Source organism: Condylura cristata, unplaced genomic scaffold (assembly GCF_000260355.1).
Source record: "Condylura cristata isolate star-nosed mole 26May11 unplaced genomic scaffold, ConCri1.0 scaffold00006, whole genome shotgun sequence".
Classification (NCBI taxonomy): Eukaryota; Metazoa; Chordata; class Mammalia; order Eulipotyphla; family Talpidae; genus Condylura; species Condylura cristata.
The window spans coordinates 36,186,897-36,202,137 of record NW_004567107.1 but is presented as its reverse complement, the minus strand read 5'-3'; positions in this window follow the sequence as shown (position 1 = coordinate 36,202,137).

Sequence of the window (15,241 nt, the reverse complement as noted above, 5' to 3'; positions counted from 1 at the left end):
TCTTGAGGTGGTGGTTATCTTGGATTATTTGTGTGTATCCAATATCACCAGGGACCTCCAGAGAGAGAGAGAGAGACAGAGACAGAGTCAGAGGAGGTGACTGTGAAATCAGAGGTGTGTGTGGGAGGGAGAGAGAGTATGCAGGAATGTAGGAGGTCTCTAGAAGCTAAAAAGTCAAGAAAGCAGATTGTTCCCTGAAAAGTATAGAGGAAACACAGTTCTACCAACATGGTAGATTTCAGAAATTGTTATTAACCTCCAGAACTCTATGGCAATAACTTTGTAAGTCACCAAGCTTGCAAAGAGTTCGCTCTAAGAAATGAGTGCAAGTTTCAAACCCCAGTAATGCACCTCCAGAGCCATCACCCTTCACCACGAACATCTATGTTGGGGTTGGTGACTGACTGCCTGAGGCACTGTGAGAGCCTCTATAAGGGACATGCTGCAGAGTTAGGGTAGGAGAGGTGTAGCAGATCACTAACTCTTTAAAAAGGTAGTGAAAGGAAGAATGAGAAACTGAATGAATGTAGGATGATATCTCTGATATCATCAGTGAAAAAATTCTAATATTTCTGGTTAAAAATATTTATGAGCGCATTGACATTTATAATCACTGATTGAAAACACTGTTGTGGGGAGCAGCAGGTGGGACAGGAGAGGTCTGCTGTAGGTGACCATGTAGGTCACTGCTCTGGCTGGGGATAGAACTTGTGGTGTAGTGTCTGTGAATAGCTTCATAGTGCTGCACTTTAACCCCTTGTGCCACCAGGGAGGCCCCATTTCCTTGACATTTTCAGCTTTTTGTTGCCACCTATATTCCCTGACTATTGGTTCTTCTTTGCAACTGTAAAATGCACAACAGCCAGTCTCTTCTGTCATCACATCACTTTCTCCTCTACTCTGACACTTCAACCTTTCTCTTTTACTGACCCTCGGTTTTTGTCAGGCAATGTAGACAATCCATATGAATCTCCTCATCTCAAAATCTTTAACTTAGTTTCATCTACAAAGTCTCCTTGATCATTTAGGGTACTCTTCATGGGTTCAGGGTGTTGAACATGACCATATCTAGAAGTCCACTATTCAGCCTACCACAGGGACAAAGTTACCACAGATTGAGAATTAGTGTCTAAAGAATGGTTTGACGGTCATAGTACATCCAATCTACTAGCTGTGTGCCATTAGTTTAAGTATCTATAAAATGGCACGAATACTAGTTCTTACCCTATGGAAAGTAAGAGAAATAAATAAACATAAAGCTTTACAGGTCTTGGCACATGGTATTCAACACATTACTAAAAGCAAAAGTAAGGCTGAATCTTAGATATGTAAGTGTGAAAGTCACTTTCATAGGCAAATACAGAACATAAGAGTGATCTCTAAAGGATAGTCTGGCTAAATTGGAGAAGGTAGTATAATCATAACTTGTCTAAATGTGAGCATTTTCTAACTAAAGTTTTATGAGATATGTGAGGTCACACAGAATTTTTAATAAATGTTTGTATTTGTTGAAATGTATTATAGTCTGGACACTGTTCTGTGTCCTTTACATACAGTAGTTTATTTAATATTCACAACTACTGTAAGACATAGGTAATTTTATCCCCATTTTATAGGTAAAGAAACTAGGGTACAGAGAGATTCAGGATTTTATCCAAGCATGAAATCTTCCCTGACAAGTAAGACTTAGGTCAAGCAATCTCTCTCCAGAGTCCCCCTCTTAACCTCCATTCTTCATAGTTTTTAATTCATTCACACTTTTGTTTGGTTTTCAATTGTGAAAAATCTATGCATTTTAAAAAGTGTTCTGTGTGTTGTTGTTGACTATACACACAATATAGTAGAGCAGAGCTCTAGAACACTTCAGTCTTATATAACTGAAACACTATACCCCTTGAACTGTAATTATCCCTTCTCTGCCACAGTCTTTGGCAACTACCATTCTACTGTGCTTCTATGAGGTTGAGTACTTTAGATACCTCAAAGGAGTAAAATTATGTAGAACTTGTTTTTCTGTGATTAGCTCATTTCCCTTAGCATATGTTCTCTGTGATAATCTTGTTATCACATATGGCAGTATACCCCTCTTTTCAAGGCTGAATGATATTCCACCCCAAGCATCACCACCTTCAAAAAACACAGTCTCTTTCAAATCAAATTATTTCTTATTTTGACTAGGGTTCATTCATGTTTACTCTCTGGGAATAAAATTAGTTAAACAAAATCAGAAAAAAAAATTTCAAAATGATGTCCCTCTGTGATTACATTGATCATAACTACAACACCTTAGGACTCATTGCAACAAGTAAGGAACAAAATATAATATAGAGACTTCTTTCAGGGATGCAATTTGAGTATTTCATTTCTCTCACCTCTTTTTTTTTTTTTTAAAGATTTATTTATTTATGCATATAGAACTGGGGTACAGGCCAGAGGTGCGAGGGGTGAGAGGATTCACCAGAGACAGAGTGGGGAGCAGAACAGGCAGATCTACTTGACTACACTGCTGAGGGGAGCAGTGGCAGGTCAGGATAGGTCTGCCATGCCATGTAGGGCACCTCCCTGGCTGGGGATCGAACTTGTGCTGAGGTAGCTTCACAGTGCTGCGCTTTAACCTGTTGTGTTACCAGCCCTCTCTCACCTCTTTAACTCTCCTTCAGAGTCCTGAATTCCACTGAAGTCCCACAGACTCTGAAGGAGAGAATCTGCATTTTAACAGGCTCCCCTGGCAATTTCCCCTGCATTACACACATCCAGTGTTTCTAATCTAAGCCTTAATTCATCAGGGAGCTGTTTTCTCCTTCCTGGAAAAATTGCCATCTTACTGATCACTACCCAGGGCTACCTTATTAACTAAAGGGGACAGAAACTCAACTCATTGTTTGGCAATTATAACAAAGTAATTCCTGCAAATTTTGCCTCCACCCCAGGGGTAATTTAGCAGCAAATGGTATACTATTAATTTAACTAACAAAAAGAAAGTAGAAATAACAACCAATGAAATTGATTTTGGTTGGTCAAAGAATTGGCTGCCTAGATGGTACCTGAGCAAGGTTGAAGAAAGGCTTACCTCTTCGAATCTCTTGTCCACCAGTCTGCCAAGTAGGCAAGCCTGTGGTTTGGGTTCTTCTAAATTCCAAACAGGTTCCCTATTATTAAACTAATGAAGTTTGAAGAGCATCGCATAATTAGTTATTAGGTAATTTAGTTAAACCAAACAAGGCCTTAAAAAACTGAGATTTGAAACAGGTAAATTTAGATGGATAGAAAAAAACTTGGCAAACTCAAGAACATGGGCAATTACTAAGGATTCAGTGGGCACATAGAACCAGTATATCTTTTTCCACTATTATCCTTTATGCCTCTTACACTTCTCTCATAGGACAAAGCAAGTCTTTTCTGTGAAGGGTTAGAGGGTAAATATTTTAGGTTCTTCAGCTCCCAATCTCTGTGTAATACCACTTTTATACTACAGTAGCCATAGATCATTTGTATATTAATGAGTGCATTGTTTCAGTAAAGGTTAGTTATGAATCCTGATATTTGAGTTTTACATAATTTCTATATACTACAAAATTTTCCCCATCTTTTTGTTTTTTCTGAGTCATTAAAAAGTCTAAAAGTCATGGCCCTCCCTGGTGGCGCAGCGGGTTAAAGCACTGCACTAAGAAGCTGAAACCACTTCTGTATGAGTTCGATTCCTGCCTGCCCCAAAGGTGACCACATGGCGCGGCAGACCTCTCCTGACCCGCCCGCTGCTCCTCTCAGCAGTATACTTCGTAGATCTGCCTGTTCTGCTCCCCACTGTCTCTGGTGAAGCCTCTTGCCATCCCTCAGCCTCTGGCCCATACCCCAGTTCTGTATGAATAAATAAATAAATCTTAAAAAAAAAAAAAAGACAGAGAGAAGACAACACTAACTGGAGCAGGCTAACTAAGGACAAGACAGAGACAGGAGCAACAAAGCCATAGAGGTTGCCCAGAGCCATCAGAAATTGGAAGTGGTAAGGAAGGATTCTCTCTCAGAATATCTCCTTGATTTTGAATTTCTGGATTCTAGAAATGTAAAGTAATACAGTATAGCTAATGTTAATTTCATAATTTGTTATGTAAGTTTAAATAGATTATTAAACTTTATCATTGTATGAATTTGGCACTGTTACCTCTTGTGAAGTTAAGGAAACTTATTCAAACAAGTTAAATAGAATGTGCCAAACTCCACTCAGTTGGTAAGTGATGGAATTAGAATTAAACCCAGGTAAGTTACCTTCAGAGTCTTGTCTTAACCACAGTTAGCATCTTCTTAACTATTTGTTGAACACTTCATATATCCTAAAAGAGGTGGGGACATGTTGGGGAATGGTTGTTTATTTGATGAATTTCCCTGAACTAGATTTCTGCCAGCCCAGCAGCCTATTCTTAATGAATGAGGAGACAACAGTTAGTATGTTGCTCAGGGAAAGACAATAGATTTCTCCTCTTCCTCTCCTCTTCTCCCTCCTCCTCCTCCTCCACTACTATCATCACCTTGTTCTCAGTCTCTTTTTCAGGGGAAAAGGTTTCTGATTGTTTTTTTTTTTTTTAAGAGATACAGCCTTTACAAAAGTCTGTTTCTCAGAACAATTCTATTTGAATGCATTTAACTTTCGCTTCAAGTTTCCATTAAGGAAAATAAACGAGGAATCAACATACTTGAGGGAGCATTTGGAAGGTGCCAGCAATAGAAATGTCAGCCCATCGCTGAAGGGTCAGAGCCCCACTGTCACTGAAACCTTTCTGTTGAAAAGGTTTTGTGGGCTAAATGTTAGTGATAGCCTGCCCCCTGGGCCAGGCAGCTCTGTGTTTCATAGCATGGATATGCTCAAGTCCAGGTTTGCTAGTCCTGACACTGCCTCCTCCTAGCTTCATGGCCAAGTTTAACTTCCTTGAATCTTAGTTCTTTCACCAACAAAGTGACAATGGTAATAGTATCTACATTATAAGTACTATTCCTGTAAAACTTGTAAACACTCATTATTATCAAAGTGTTAGTGATTACATTGCTTACATGCAAGTCTTGACCAGAGCAAAGGGTATCTCAACTCACTCTTACCTTTCACTACCCCCAACAATGATTTTTTCCCAACAAATAATTTCTCTTTTACTAGGTCTAAATTGTAAGTAGCTATCTGAAGGTCAAACATAAATTGGAAAGAATAAAAATGCCCAAAGTTCATATGATCTCTCCTTTAAAAAATTAATATGACATAAGAGATGCTTTCAGATATTAAGAGACTTAACATAACCAAAATTGCATTCTAATCTACTAGTTCAGATTATTTCATAGCTCTATTACAAGAAAATCTAGTTAGGGCATGTTCATCACTTTATTCCTCTCACTCCCCTGTTGGCAGCCTACTAGAAGCATTATCTCAAGCTAATTTTACTGATTATTAAGGCATTATTATTCTGCTACTTCTACTGTGACCTCTTCATTCCTGAAATCACTCCTTTGCTGCAAAGATGACACACAGGCAAGAATACTAATTTTTGCCTATGCCTGTATTAACCAGGTCCCATAGCCCCCACATTGGAAATTTAAAAAGCCAGAATGTATAATGTCATTAGTAGAAAGTAGCACACAACACTAGCTACTGTATACTCATTTTCCTATAATACTTAGCACTTCCTTACCACTGACTTTTTATCACTCTTAGTTTCAAAGCATTTTCTTAATTGAATAAGATTGAATAAGATTGTGTATGTATGTATTACTACACACATATGTTTCTTATGTGTATAATGATTATGGAATATAGAACTCTATATTCTCTATAGAATATTCTTTGTAGTTGGTATTATTTGTTTGTGGATCATGCCCCAGGGAGAGTTAATTAGACTGGTTCAGTGAATTCATTGCAGAACTATAAATACAGAATCTAGATTTTGATTCTCCAGAAATTTATGCATTCTTGAGGTGATGGTATAACTACATGCCTTAGTCCTTCCAACCAACATTTAAATACAGTGGGTCTTTATATACTTACCATAGTTATTATGGCTCCTTAGGTGGCTTCACTCTAAAAATTTTTACTGCATTCTAAACATTTTTATCTAGATCTGCTCTGTTACTTTGTCCTTCCTGCAAAATTTCCCTTCATGGCACTCTCCCTGGTGGTACAATGGGTTAAAGCACAACACTATGAAACTCTCTGCAGCCACTACAGCATGAGTTTGATCCCCTGCCAGGGAGCTGCCCCTCATGGCACAGCAGACCTCTCCTGACCTGCCCACTGTTCCCCTTAGCACTGTATTTCAGTAAATCTGCCTGTTCTGCTCCCCACTCTGTCTCTGGTGAATCCTCTCACAGCCTCACACCTCTGGCCTGTACCCCAGTTCTTGTATACATGAATGAATAGAACATTAAAAATAAAAGTTCCCTTCATGCCTTCATTCTTTCCTTTAGCTCACCGGAATCTCATTGCAACCTCAACCATTCTGCTGGCTTTTGTTATGTCCTGGGTCACTGATGAACCTGTCAGGTTTAGAGGTGCTTTCTCAGTCTTGATTCTCTCTCACCTGAGATGAGAGAGCATAGTTACTTACTCCAAATTGTACTCTCCTAATATTTGACCAAACGCAACATTCTGGGCACTCTCTTAAGACTCATTTTTGCTAGTGAAGATTTACTGAGAATTTATTTTGAAATAGTCATCATGTTAAACATATAACATCAGTAACTCCTATCTCAAAAATCGTCTTCCTGCAATTTATTTTTTGGGATATATGTATGTGACATGTTCAGTCCTAAGTTAGACTTTTCTGCTGATCACTTCATTTTCATCAGCAGCACCTAAAGTCTGAGTACAGATGGTCATATTTTGGTGAGTTCTAAAATTCGTAAATCAGTAATTTGGAGGTTTTAAATTTTTACTAAGGGGGTGAGTGGGGAGTGGGAAATGATAGCGAAGGCCTTTTCAAAGACCACTAAAGGTAATTTCACCCATAGTAATCAATAAATAATATTACAGATTCCTACTACCATTTATAATGTGTTCTCCAAGAATTAATTTAAAAGATCTGAAGGATGCGGGGATGATTATGTAGTTGATTTTTACATGTTAAGATATTGTCCTTCATTGTTTATTCCTAGAATAGAGACAGGAACAAAAAACACCCCCAAATCTCATACTTAACAGGGATCTATGTAGTGAGAACTTAGGTAGGAGCTTGAGTGTTTGTAGTTGTGGTTCCTTACCCAAGAAGAGAGTATCAGAAAGCCTCTGGGGTTGGGGTGCTCATTCTATTGGAGTCTGTTGGAGAAGATTTCATTCCTTAGGCCTTATAGCCCCTCTTACTTCCCCCTATTCCTGCCTTTTCATTCTTTGCTACCTCAGTACCAGTCCTCTAGAACAGTAATTCCAGTATTCCTGGAGTTGGGGTACATGTCTGTTCCTCTGAAATAGAACACTTACTCCACAGAAATGACATTGGTGTGTGAGAGCCAGGTTTAAACATCAGTCTCCTCTCCTTCCAAGTTCTCCACCCCCTCATTCCTTACAAAGGAGTTAGTCTTGCTCCTCAATGTCTCTGCAATCAGATTTTCAGTATAGGAGGGCAGCTCAGGGGAGATTGCTCATGAGTGTGGGAATGACTCGCCTAGTTTAGGATCCGAATACAATCCAGGTCTTCCTATACTGCTTGAGATGGATATGTATCCTCCTTCATTACCATTATGTGAAGCTATGTGAAGGGGAAGGAGTGTCACTGTGATGCAAACCCATGGAAAGATCTATTCTCCTTTATGTGGTCTTGCAATCATTTACAGTTTTCCTCTCAAGCCTAAATGTGAATACTTTTACCTAAGTCTGTTGTGACAGTCCAGTCTCAGGTTAAATTTTTACTTCCCTCAACTTTCCCTTCACTCTGAACTAACCATCTGTCTCCTTTCATAATTGATTTCATCCTCACTCTCATTTTTCTTAAATGATTGATTTTGTCCTATTGATCATTTGTCTTTTGGCTCCTTTGTCACTTATTGATTAAGCTTGGGAGCTCTTAGGCTCAATGATATTCTCTCTAACACCTAATTTAAGTCCTCTTCACTCATTAAATGATAACTCCCTTTGTCTGACCTTGTTCACAGGATAAAAGAAGTGCTTCATTTGGATGTAAGCCTGTGATATTTTAGCCAATATGAGATTTAAAAGACTTTTTTTCCCCCTGCTCATATGTATAGTCCCTGATTATCAACCTTAAAAAATTAATTGCAGTATTATATGTTAGTCTTCCTTTCTCTATTATTCCACAAATAATGCTGGAAGATAGATTTTCTTGGGCTTGTTTATTCTATTATCATTAATAGCCACTTTTTCTTATTTATTGCTGAGACTCAAGCACATCAAATCATCATTAGTAAAAATCTTCGAACACCCACAGAAACATAAATAAAAGAAGATGAAGAGGGCAGCCTCACCTTAGTACTTTGGGAGGTGGATTAGATTAAAAGGAAAGGAATGTTCTCTATCTCCAAAGTCAGAAAGATGCTTTTTCTACTGAGTGAAAACAAGGAAACATAAAGCCATTGATTTTTCAAGAGAAAGGTCTTTTACAAGCCCCTATGAGGGTTGACTTTATGACAAAATGAAAGATTATCTTCTACCATCTGTTACTGAAACCTAGGCTCCATTCTATCGCTAAGTGTCAGAGCAGAGAGGGAGTAAGGGAAATTGAGAGACCGAAATGTTCTGGGAGCTGTTTCACGTTTCTTTCTCATTTGTCTTCATCGGGAGAATTTCAAGATTGGGCCACTTAATAGACCACTTACTGACAGCTAATGGGAAGCCTAGTGATCAAGCAGTGGAGATATTGGGAAAAGGGATATTGTGCCATGGGACTTGATGGGAAAACGAGGCAGAGCTAGAACTCTGAAGCTGAAAAGAAGGGGAAGGACAACAGGGGACTCTGCTGCATAGTGGAGCAGTGTCCTGTGTTTCTTAGGGAAATGCAGCAGCCCTCGTCAAACATATGTGGGAAGCCAAGTGGTGTTCTTCAGAAGTCAATTACAAGAGGCTTCTTACATTTTAGGGTCTCAGCTCTGTCAGAAGGGAGAAAACACTTATCAGTAAAATAAAGTCTTGGTCTTGATGAAGAAACTGGGTATTCAGAACATGATTCTTCTGGTTCTGCCCTAATTATTCACCAGAAGTTCATTTTAGTGTGTTTTCTAGCGTCACGGAATCCAGGCCTTCCTACGGAATTCAGTAAGAAAGTGATATTTTGCTTTTGTAATTCATAGTGTGCTAATGAGAAGGTGAGGTGGTTGATTTCACATATGAGCATTGTCACTTTTTCCCCTCCCCCCCCGTCTTGTTTAGTTTTCTGATTCAATTTAGAAACAAAGGTGTAGACATTGTCACACTAGATAGTTGACTTTGAACTGACCCATGTGGCTGAGAAAAAGTCTCCTGGTGACCTAAAGTCAGCAAGTGTTCACCTCACATGAGATCCCGAATAAAATCTGCCTCAACACTCTTTAATAAGTATCACGAATAATTTTTCTTTTCACACTGTCACAGAGCTATTAATTTATTTATTTTTGGTGGGGGTTTGTGTATATATATATATATATAAAATATAATAGTTTATTTTTATATCATTTGGTGCATTTTTCCATCTCAGTTGTAATCCCCATGGGCTTCCCATCACCAAATCACCAGTGTGCCATCACCATAGTCCAGTACACTTCCCTCCCCCCACCTTTGTTGATCCCATTCCCCACTCCACCCCTGTAAAATGTTTCTGGTATATAGTTGTTCATTATTATTATTATTTTCTCCTCTGGTCCTTTATACTCCTGTTATGAGTAAAACCATCCGGTATTTTTCTTTTTCTTTCTGGCTTATTTCACTAAGCATGGTCTTTTCCAGCTCCATCCATGTTGCTGCAAAAGGCATGTGTTTATCTTTTTTGGTTGCTGAGTAATATTCCATTTGTGTATGTACCGCATCTTCTTAATTCAGTCACCCACTTTTAGGCATGTCTTTTCAATTATATATAAAGCAGCAATAAAAATGGGGGTGCAGTTGTCTTTTTGAATCAGTGTGTTTGGTCTTTTGGGTAGATACCTAGGAGTAGGATTGCTGGGTCATATGGAAGCTCCATGTTTAGCAGTTTGAGGAACCTGCAAACAATTTTCCATAGTGGTTGTACTAGTTTGCATTCCACCAGCAGTGCAGGAGAGTTCCTTTTTCTCCATATCCTTGCCAACATTTGTTGTTGCTAGTTGTTTTAAGATGTGCCATTCTCACTGGCATGAGGTGGTGTCTCATTGTATTTTTAATTTGCATCTCCCTTATTACAAGTGGTATAGAACATTTTTTCATATGCTTGTTGGCCATCTGCATTTCCTGTTTGGAGAAGTGTCTTTTGGGGAGCTATTTATTTTTTAATCATAAATGTGGGAAAATAAGATTGTCTAATCTTTGTTCATAAGTTGTAAGGGATGGGGAAAGAGGACTAAGATCCTTAACTAAAAATGAAGAATTTTAGATTACTAGGAAAAATACATCTTATCAATTGAAAATTATTCTCTTTTAAAAATGAAATACCTTCTTGCTTCTAGAGGATGGTGAGATATGGTGGGTGACTAAACTTCAGGAGGTCCACATGTGCCATCCTTCACACCACCTCTACTCCCCACCTCCACGATAACCACATTTTTGTCATCATTCCTTCTCCTTCCCCCCATTACTGACTAAAATTCCCCAATTGTGGCAATATGACTTTCTAATGGAAGGGATATGCAAATTACTTTTGACTCTGTATACATTTAGTAAAATACTACTAGCAAAAGTAAAATTTAAAAACACATCAAATTTACTTAAAGAGGGTCCTCCCTGGTGGTACAACACTATGATGTGATCTGCAGCCATTACAGCACGAGTTCGATCCCTGGCCAGGAAGGTGACCCATAAGGCACAACAGACCTCTTCTGACCTGCCCATTGCTTCCCTCAGCAGTGTATTTCAGTCAATTTGCCTGTTCTGTTCTCTACTTTGTCTCTGTATCCTCTCATCCCCCACATCTCTGGCCTGTACCCCAGTTTTTATATGCATAAATATCCTTTAAAAAATAATTTATTTAAAGAGAAAAAGTTGTCTGATTTATAACATATTTTGAAATTAAGTTCACTTAATAGCAATAAATGAGCCTTCTAAATGAAAAAATAAGATATTGAGGCTAGATAAAGATATGCTGTGATCAACTTAGGAGTTACTTTGTGTTTTTCTAAAGGTAGTTGCAAAATTTGTTTGGCAATGAAGTACAGTCTTAGAAACCTTTGCCACGCTATTGTCAGCCTTAGCATACATATTGTTCTCACCTCTACCAACCCCCGATTTACACTTGGGAGGGTTTGGCAGCTTTATAGAAGTGTCTTTGTTTCAAGAATATGAAGTGAGGTTTTATTTTTATCGACAATTTATTGAAGCTTTTGGAAGTTAAAATGTACATAAAACAATCACTCGAGAAAAATACATCAACCTCCTTGGGGGCTCTAATGAATAAATGTGTTGACTTAGGTGCCCAAATCTCCCATTTGCTGTCATTTCCAAAATCCTTGTCAAAGTTGTCATTAAACTGAAGGTCTGACTCATTTTTAGCTTATCGGAGCAGGCTGTTCAGATCTGTCAGTTATAATTGTTCTTACTTCTCTAGGCACTTTGGTTAAAATTCCCCTGTCTGCACAACCCACCAAACCTCCTTGCCTCGTTGTCACGACTGGATTTGGTATTTGCTAATATATCTAGTTATAAACTCTTCTACTTCATTCTGGGTCTTGCTATTCACAAAATGGCATCTGCTCTCAGTTGAGTTACAGGAGTGAACACTGAATTCTTTTTCTTCTTTTAAGAATATTTCATGAATAGATGAACTCAACTTCTACTTGAATTTTTCTATATATTAATAATTTCTTCATGAGTAACGTTAAGTTATAATCCATTGGTGGATACTGCAGGATGTTTTGCTACCCTTAGTAGCCATTTCCCCCTATCTGTCACTAACTTTACCTCTGAAGTAAATATGTTCTGCCTGTTGAAAAATAGAGTGACCCCTGACAGGCACTCACTTTTTTGTGGTTGTTGTTTTGTAGTTGTTGTTTTTCTTTCTAACAGTGGGAAACATCTTGCCTTTTACAATCTCCAGCTCAGAGACTCCTTGGTGGTGCAGGGGTTAAAGTCTCAGTGCTATCAAGTTATTGCCAGCCACTACTGGCCAGGGACTGATCTACCTGGCACAGTAGACCTTTCCCATCTCACCTGCTGTTCCCCCCAGCAGTGTATTTCAATCCATCTGCCTGTCCTGCTCCCCACTCTGTCTCTGGTGAATCCTCTCTCACACACCCCACTCCTGCTCCTCTGGCTTGCACCCCAGTTCTTGTATGCATAAATAAAAATGAATCTTTAAAAAACAAACTCCAGCTCAAAAAGAAAAGAAATGGCAAAGATTGTATTTTCCATTGTCACTTCTAATTCTTCCTCCAGTAGTCCAAGTTTTCAGTTCAATGAAAAAAATACCCTTCTCTCACTGTGATCTTTCAGACAGTAAATATACTACTGTTTCATAGGACACTGTGGTTCAGGAAACAGCCCACTTTCCTACCCTGAAGTCTTAAGGAAAAGGTCATTGATAGTTTAGTGTTTGCTGAGACATTTAATGTTGCTGCAAGTTAAAAAATATACAAGAGTCCATATGATTCTTGGAAATCATTTCATATCAGGATAACAAGGGCAATATAAAACCAGTTCTTTGTGATACTGGTTGCTTTTTTTATGCCAAGTGAAACCTGTATTTTGTGCTTGAGATGGGATGTCCAATTGTAATACACCAACCAGAAACCATTTCCTGAGAAACAACTAATATCAGTAAACCCCTTTGTATGTGATGGGACATAGAGTTAGATAAATAATACTAATTATCATTGTTTGTTTTTGAAATCCTTTTGTTATTTTTACTAAATATGAGACCAGGTCATTTTCAGTTCATTCATTGCAGAAGAAGCACTACGAATATTAATGGGGTCCTAACTCCATGACTATGTAATTATTGGCTTTTAAAGGTCTTATTATTGACTTAAGCTTACTAAGGAAATGATTGATTTCTGGGTTCAAGTATTAGGATTCTTATAATGGACTAAATGAAATGGACTCGGTGAATTTCATTGGCTTAATTTTGTTACTACTGGTAGAAAATGTGAGATTAAATAAATCTGTCACATTCAAATATTTATGTGCTGTGATGCTTTCTCCTAAGAGACATAATAAAGAGTAATTTCTCAACAAGTTGGCCCCTGGTTTGACACATAAAGTCAAATCCAGCTTAATGGTTTTTGTTTGCTTTTTTTTTTTTTAATTTTTGTGCTTTCGATAATTTTCTTCCATTGCATAGCTACTTCCAGGATCTTACCTATGTCTTATAAAAAAATTAAGAATACAATATTATAATTACTGGCCTCAATGATAGCCAGTAGGTTACCATTTGAAGGCAGCCATGCCAGCTGCTAAATAACTCATCACTACATCCCTTTGGAAGTTCCTTGAAGTCATCATATTTTGTTTTTGTTGTTGTTCTTTAAAGATTGATTTATTTATGCATACAGAACTGAGGTATACGGCCAGAGGTTTAGGGGCAGTGAGAGGATTCATCAGAGACAGAGTGGGGAGCGGAATAGGCAGATCACAAAGTACACTACAGAGGGGAGCAATGGGTGAGACAGATGCACCATAAAGGTCACCTCCCTGGCCTGGGATCGAACTTGTGCAGGGAGAACACTGAAGTCATCATATTTCTATCTCAAGCAGTCTCATGCCTCATCTTTAGACATTTAGCCTACTTGGTACCTTTAGTCTGCTGTTCTTGGAAGGACTGCTTATACTTTTCAAATGGTTTGAATGGTTCCTAGACCCCCATCTTTGACTGCAGCTGATGGTTTGTTCTTGAAGTCCTGGATATCTGGTTTGGATAATATTAATCACAGAGATTTCTTCATCTCAATGGCTGTTTATAAACCTTTCCCTTCCACAGGAGGAAAGAAATCACCCTGTTAGGCAATAATCAATGAGAGTTTGGCATTGGTATCTCCTCCTCTGTTATCCAGCATAGGCCCTTCTTAACTTGACTGAAATTGTTTGGATCAAGGGTTGAATGAAGATGAGTGTACAAATATGTTTAAACATTAGCATTAACTCTGTGAGTACTGTGCTAACCATTTTGGCTATTGTTTCATGGGACAAGATTCCTATAAAGTTGTCCTGTTAGGCCAACTTTCCCATTGAAGAAACAGAAAGGTTAAATAACTTGCCCCAAGTCATTTGCTATTGAGAACTAAAGCACAGACTTGAGTTTCCTCCTATCTGTCCAGTTTCTATTACATTCCCCTTGAGATAGTTAATCAAGGATACCCAATCTCTTCAGTTATGGTCTTCTCTGTCTCTGGCCTAGGTACCAGTTCTTTGTTCCTGAGAAGATAGTGAGGCAAACTTCTTTGAATGAATATCCCATCTCTTAGTACCAAAAGTGTCATTCCAATAATTCTTCCATCTCCTTTATTAGCATGTGCTCATATATGTTTCTGGATTGCATTCAGAGAAACAAAATCAAGACCTTGGTAGTAAAAACATTCATCTCTGTCTTTTGAATATGTACTTACATTTAACTAGATGTGTGACCACGAAACAGAAAATGCTTTTGAACAAGGGTCTGAAGTTATTCTAGGGATCCCTGGCAGTCATAATCCTGGGATCTGTCTGACTTCTTTGTCCTGAATTTTTGCTCACCCTTTCTAGACAACTCACATAATGTTGAGGAAAATGATCCATCATTCCCACTGCCTTTCCTTAATTATCTCCAGGTCTGGAGAATGTAATTATAATTTCAAGTAGCATTTCATCAAGTCTGGTAAATAAATGGTATCCATGTACAAAGAAATAAAATGTATGGTAGATCCAGGTATAGATGCTGTAGAAAAATGGAGGCCAGTACTCCCGCTGAATTAGATATTAAAACTGGTAGATTGACTCCAGAACATAAATCAACAACATGCATTGACAGGGCTGCTCCTGTCAGCATTTTACAAATACAATGAATGTGTTATTGGAAACCATAATTAGAAAACAACACCAGAACACCATGTGATTTGATAATATAAATGCACAGACTATATTTACAAGAATTCTAGTGAGAGAAACATGGTCTGTCCAAGT